The sequence below is a fragment of the Amblyraja radiata genome, chromosome 13 (genome assembly GCF_010909765.2).
Source record: "Amblyraja radiata isolate CabotCenter1 chromosome 13, sAmbRad1.1.pri, whole genome shotgun sequence".
NCBI classification, from domain to species: Eukaryota; Metazoa; Chordata; class Chondrichthyes; order Rajiformes; family Rajidae; genus Amblyraja; species Amblyraja radiata.
In genome coordinates this window covers 37,543,287-37,549,606 of record NC_045968.1, presented here as the reverse complement: position 1 = coordinate 37,549,606, position 6,320 = coordinate 37,543,287, and the positions used below count along the sequence as shown (strand labels likewise).

At 45.0% G+C, this 6,320-nt stretch overlaps 1 protein-coding gene across 13 annotated transcripts in view; it reads left to right on the top strand.

The window, feature by feature from the left end:
* Positions 1-6,320, top strand: part of mbnl1 (muscleblind like splicing regulator 1) — a 218,529-nt gene that overhangs the window by 184,814 nt on the left and 27,395 nt on the right. The gene's annotated exons all lie outside the window — the stretch shown is intronic.

Here is a 6,320-nt window from a genome sequence, read left to right as displayed (position 1 = left end):
TATCTCTCTCTTTCTCTCCCTCTTGCTCTCTCTCTCTCTCGCCCTCTCTCTTTTTCTGAGAGGATTTGTTAAATCATTAAAACGTCACCCAACAGGAGTAGCTGAATAGGCCGTGACAGCTCAGAATCAGTGGACTATGACTGTATTAGATGAACTGAATCTCAGCCACTGTAGAGAAATCCCTTCTGAATGGTGAGGGGAGATTAGGAGGCCTCATTGTGATGGCTTTGGCTCTTTGAAAATTACACCAACAGATTATGTAATAACTGGAGGATGAGAGGCAGGGAAAGGCAATTATCCTGTAGTTGCTGTCTGTCTGGGAGGCTGTTTGCTTTCTGTACTATCTTGCCTTTTCTTCCATAACCATCCTACAATATAAATGTGCCTGCATGTGTATTACATGCCAAAAGAATTTCACCGTGCCATTGTGACAAATATAGCAGCATTGAGCCATTTAAATATTATTTGGACAAGTACATGGACAGGAAAGGTGTAGAGGGGTATGGGCATAGAGGGATATGGGCATAGAGGGATATGGGCATAGAGGGATATGGGCAAAGAGGGATATGGGATAATCACAGGTATGTGGGACTAGTGTTGAAAGGTTCTTTTATTATAACGAATTATTATTTATTTTTACGTAGGTACAGTGAAACAGATCAGTGAGATTATTCCATACATACAAACAATTCCGATTACATATAGAATGCATAGAGACGGCCCACTGAGTCCATATACAATAGTTTTGGCACCATTTGACAGAGTCCAAGCTCCAGCTGGCCAGAAAGGCCCGTTGCAACCATCAGCTCATTCAAATCGCCAGCGAGCCGTCCTTCTCCTCTCCATGCATTCAGCTTTGTGCCCCGGGAACGATGGGGGGGGGGGCAGAGGGCAAAAGATAGATCAGCCATGATCGACTGGCAGAGTAGACTTGATGGGCCAAATGGCCTCATTCTGCTTCTGTTCCTATGACTGATGAACATCACCCTATCTACTTGTTCTGCCACCTTCAGAGCTTTAAACTTGGACTCCAAGATCCCTCTACACATCAGTGTTGTTAAAATGGAGTTAGCCCATGACGGGCAATGTTTGACCACAGAGATTATTGTAATGCAAACATACATGTCAGTCGTGTGTCCATTGGATAACGAGAGTGATAAGTACCAGGGGAACATGACCAAAGCATGTCCATCCTTGCAAGGACCTCAAAATCTGCAGTGTTCTCCCTGAGAGAGGGCATGTTGATTCATTAGCAAGGTGAAAAAGAGACTTGTTCACATATTTTGAGGAAGAAAGTTTGGAGAGTCAGAGGATAGGGTGGAGGAGTGTGGGGTTAATTGAGAGAATCATCAGGTTTAGGTTTATTTTTGCCACGTGTACCGAGATACAGTGAAAAGCTTAATTTTGCATGCTGCCCAAACAGATCAGATAATACCATGCATAAATACAATCAAGTCAAACTCAAGTACAATAGAAAATAGACAATAGGTGCAGGAGTAGGCCATTCGGCCCCTCGAGTCAGCACCGCCATTCAATGTGATCATGGCTGATCATCCACAATCAGTACCCCATTTCAGCATTCTCCCCATATCACATGACTCCACTATCTTTAAGAGCTCTGCCTAGCTCTCTCTTGAAAGTATCCAGAGAACCAGCCTCCACAGCCCTCTGAGGCAGAGAATTCCACAGACTCACAACTCTCTGTGTGAAAAGGTTTTTCCTCATCTCCGTTCTAAATGGCTTACCCCTTATTCTTAAACTGTGGCCCCTGGTTCTGGACTCCCCCAACATCGGGAACATGTTTCCTGCCTCTAGCGAGTCTAAACCCTTAATAATCTTATATGCTTCAATAAGATCCCCTCTCAATAAGATCCCCTCTCCTATTATCCCCTCTCTTATTATCCCCTCCCCTATCTAAGATCCTACTAAATCCCAGAGTATACAAACCCAGCCGCTCTATTCTATCAACAAATGACAATCCCACCATCCCAGGAATTAGCCTGGTGAACCTACGCTGCACTCCCTCAATAGCAAGAATGTCCTTCCTCAAATTGGGAGACCAAAACTGCACACAATACTCCAATACTCCAGATGTGGTCTCACTAGGCCTCTGTACAACTGCAGAAGGACCTCTTTGCTCCTTTACTCAACTCCTCTTGTTACGAAGGCCAACATGCCATTTCTTCACTGCCTGCTGTACCTGCATGCTTACTTTCAGTGACTGATGAACAAGGACCCGCAGATCCCGTTGTACTTCCCCTTTTCCTAACGACTCCATTTAGATAATAATCTGCCTTCCTGTTTTTGCTACCAAAGTGGATAACCTCACATTTATCCACATTAAACTGCTTCTGCCATGCATCTTCCCACTCATCCAACATGTCCAAGTCATCCTGCATCCTCATAGCATCCTCTTCACAGTTCACACTGCCACCCAGCTTTGTGTCATCTGCAAATTTACGAATGTTACTTTGAATCTCCTCATCTAAATCATTAATGTAAATTGTAAATAGCTGCGGTCCCAGCACCGAGCCTTGCGGTACCCCACTAGTCACTGCCTGCCATTCTGAAAGGGACCCGTTAATCCCTCTTTATTTCCTGTCTGCCAACCAATTTTCTATCCATGTCAGTACCCTACCACTAATACCATGTGCTCTAATTTTGCCCACTAATCTCCTATGTGGGACCTTATCAAATGCTTTCTGAAAGTCCAGGTACACTACATCTACTGGGTCTCACTTGTCCATTTTCCTAGTTACATCCTCGAAGATTAGTCAAGCATGATTTCCCCTTCGTAAATCCATGCTGACTCGGACCGATCCGGTTACTGCTATCCAACTGTGCCGCTATTTCATCTTTTATAATTGACTCCAGCATCTTCCCCATCACCAATGTTAGGCTAACTGGTCCATAATTCCGTTTTCTCTTTCTCGCCTTTCTTAAAAAGTGGGATAACATTAGCTACCCTCCAATCCACAGGAATGGTACACAATCCACAATAGGTAGAACAAAGGGGAAGATACAGAGTACAGAATATAATTATCATCATTGTAGTGCATCAGTTCCACAGACAAAGTCCAATGTCCGCAATGGGGTAGAGGTGAATTGGATAGTACCCTCGATTGTGGAAGGATCATTCAGAAGCCTGATAACAGAGGGGAAGAAGTCTGGTGGTACGCGCTTTCAAGCTTGTATATCTACTGTATCTAATAAGAGCAGGGAGAAGAAGAAATGACCGGGGTGGGACAAGTAATTGTGTCGGTTGCTGTTCCGAGGCAGTGTGAAGTGTAGATGGAATCAATGGTAGGAAGTCTGGCCTGTGTGATGGACTGGGCTTTGTCCACAACTCTCTGCAATTTCTTGTGGTCTTGGGCAAAGCTTTTCCCAAACCAAGCTGTGATGCAACCTGACAGTATGCCTTGTATGGTGTATCTGCAGAACTTTGTCACAGTTATTGGAGACATGCTGAATTGCCCATTAATTGCAATCAAGTCAAACTGAAGTACAATGGATAATGCAAAGGGGAAGATACAGAATGCAGAATAAATTCTCAGCATAGTGGTGCTACAATGCTGGACAAATGAGCAAGCCAAATGATTGTATTTATATTCCATGAAAACTAACACATTGACAGAGCTAGGATACAAAAATTGAAATTTCTTCCTCGACTTCATCCTTCGGGGCAGCACAGCGGTAGAGTTGCTGCCTTACTGCTCCAGAGACCTGGGTTCGATCCTGACCTCGGGTGCTGCCTGTACGGTGTTTGTTCATTCTTCCCGTGACTGCATGCGTTTTCCCGGGTGCTCCGGTTTCCTCCCGCACTCCGAAGATGTGCAGGTTTGTAGGTTAATTGGCTTTGGTTGTAAATTGTCCCCATTGTGTAGGATAGTGCTAGTGTACGGGGATCGCTGGCCAGCGTGGACTCAATGAGCCGAAGGCCCTGTTTCCGCGATGTATCTCGCAACTAAACAGAAAGACTGTAGCATGCATTCAACAGCCCTGTAGTGGGTGTAAAGAGACAGCTGCCAACTGATCCTTTAAACCATTTGCTGTCTCTTGCTTGCAGTCACTGTGAGGTCAAAAGAACATCAGATAAATGTTGACACTCTACATTTTATTAGCTGGATTAGCGAAGAATAAAACATGTGTTGGCATCCGGGATAAATCACTGTCTATTCACCAGGTGTCCTGCCATTTGGCAAATGGATCTAAACCCACTGCAGAATCTGTCCTCTTTTCTCTCCACAATACCTTACTTTGATCTACACCACAGCTTGAACCTAATCCATAGATAATTTTACACAATATTCTGCAGCCTCCATTACAAAAACTGCACCCTGCTTCGGAATATTATCATCCCTCTCAAGCCTGAAGTAAGTAGGCCCTTTAGCCTATTTAGTCTATGCCAGCTCTCGGAACTATCCCAACGTTTCCATTCACCCCGCAGCCTATTCTTTCTCACACACACACCTCAACTACATACTAATTCTTTGCCCCAAAGATAATTTATGTTGGCCACTTAACCTGCCAACCTCCCCTCATCTTTGGGATGTGGGAGGAAACCGGAGCACTGGGAAAAAAACCCATGCGGTCACAGGGAGAAAGTGCAAACTCCACACAGACAACACCCGAGGTCAGGATCGAACCCGGGTCTCTGGCGCTGTGAGGCAGCAGTTGGACCAGCTGTTGCACTGTGCAACCTCAATTACTTGATTGAATAGCTGAGATTACAAATGATTAATTGCAAACAAGACGCTGAAGTGCTATAAAATACGCAATCTAATGGGCTTTTTCCAGGAGAATTTGATCTCGGTGTCCTGCCTATTGCCATACCAACAATAAATAACTGACAGATCAGTTAATGCGATGAAAGAACTTAATGCAATGAAAGAATTGTCACAAGCATGTGGACTGTGCTGTCTTTAACTGGGACAGAGAACAAGAGATGAATCCAAATGTGGAAGAACCTTCTTATTTTTATTTACTGAAGGGATGAACACTTGCAAAAAAATCCATCCCATTTTTTAGTGCTCCACTCAAGCAAAGTGCAGAGGTGGAAGTATCTCCCTTATTCCACTTAACCCGACCCAGAAGATCACAATGCTGAGATGATGGGTTTGGACAGGATTAATGGTGAGGAGACAGACCTGCCACTGTCAGAGTGAAGCCAAATACAAATTGGAGGAACAGCATATATTTGGATTGGGCAGCTTACAACTCAGCGATATGAATACTGATTTATCTAACTTCAAGTAAGCCTTCATCCCCCCCCCTCGCAGTACCTCCCTCACCCTAGTTGTTGTACGAGTTTCACTGTTGTCCTGTTGAATTTCACTGTTTGTATAACTCGTTATCACCTTCCCCACAGCCAACAGTGGACCATTGTGGGCTCCAATTTTCCTTGATCATTGATGGCTTTTGCATATCTTTCATTTGTTCTATCTACCTTCCATATCTCTCGTTTCTCTCTTGCCTTACTCTTAGTCTGAAGAAATGTCTCGACTCGAAAACGTCGCCTATTCCTTTTCTCCAGAGATACGGCCTGGCCCGCTGAGTTAATTTAGTTTAGTTTAGAGTTACAGCACAGAAACAGGCCCTTCATCCCACCGAGTCCACGCCGACCAGCGATCCCCGCACACTAACAATATCCTGCCTATCCTAGGGACAATTGTTTACATTTATACCAAGCCAATTAGCCTACAAACCTGTAAGTTTTTGAAGTGTGGAAGGAAACCGGAGTTTCCTTGAGAAAGCCTATGGCAGTCACGGGGGGAACATACAATCTCCGTACAGATAGGCAGCAGTAGTCAGGATCGAACCCGGGGCTCTGGCACTGTAAGACAGCAACTCTACTGTTGTGCCACTGTGCTGCCCTCAGCTGGAGTTACTGCAGCTTTATGTGTCTACTGTTAATGGCGAAGGCCTGTTTCATGTCATAGGTGCAGAATTAGGCAATTCAGCCCATCGAGTCGACTGAGTCTGAAGAAGGGTTCCGACCTGAAATGTCGCCTATTCCTTTTCTCCAGAGATGCTGCCCGACCCGCTGAGTTACTCCAGCATTTTGTGTCTATCTACATTTAAACTGATCAGTAATGGCAGAAACTGGAAAGGCTGGTTATCTGATATTGTTAAATGCAACAATAAGAATCGCATGATCTTCCAGGTTGAGACTTAGTTCCCCAAGCTAAGCTTGGGCTCTGTTGGAAGGGTGGAGTGGAGGGGAGGACGGGAGGGGAGGACGGGAGAAGAGTCCAGGGAGAACAAGGGGAAGAGGGGTCACAGGGAGGAGGGGATGCGGGGTCACAGGGAGAGATGAGGGG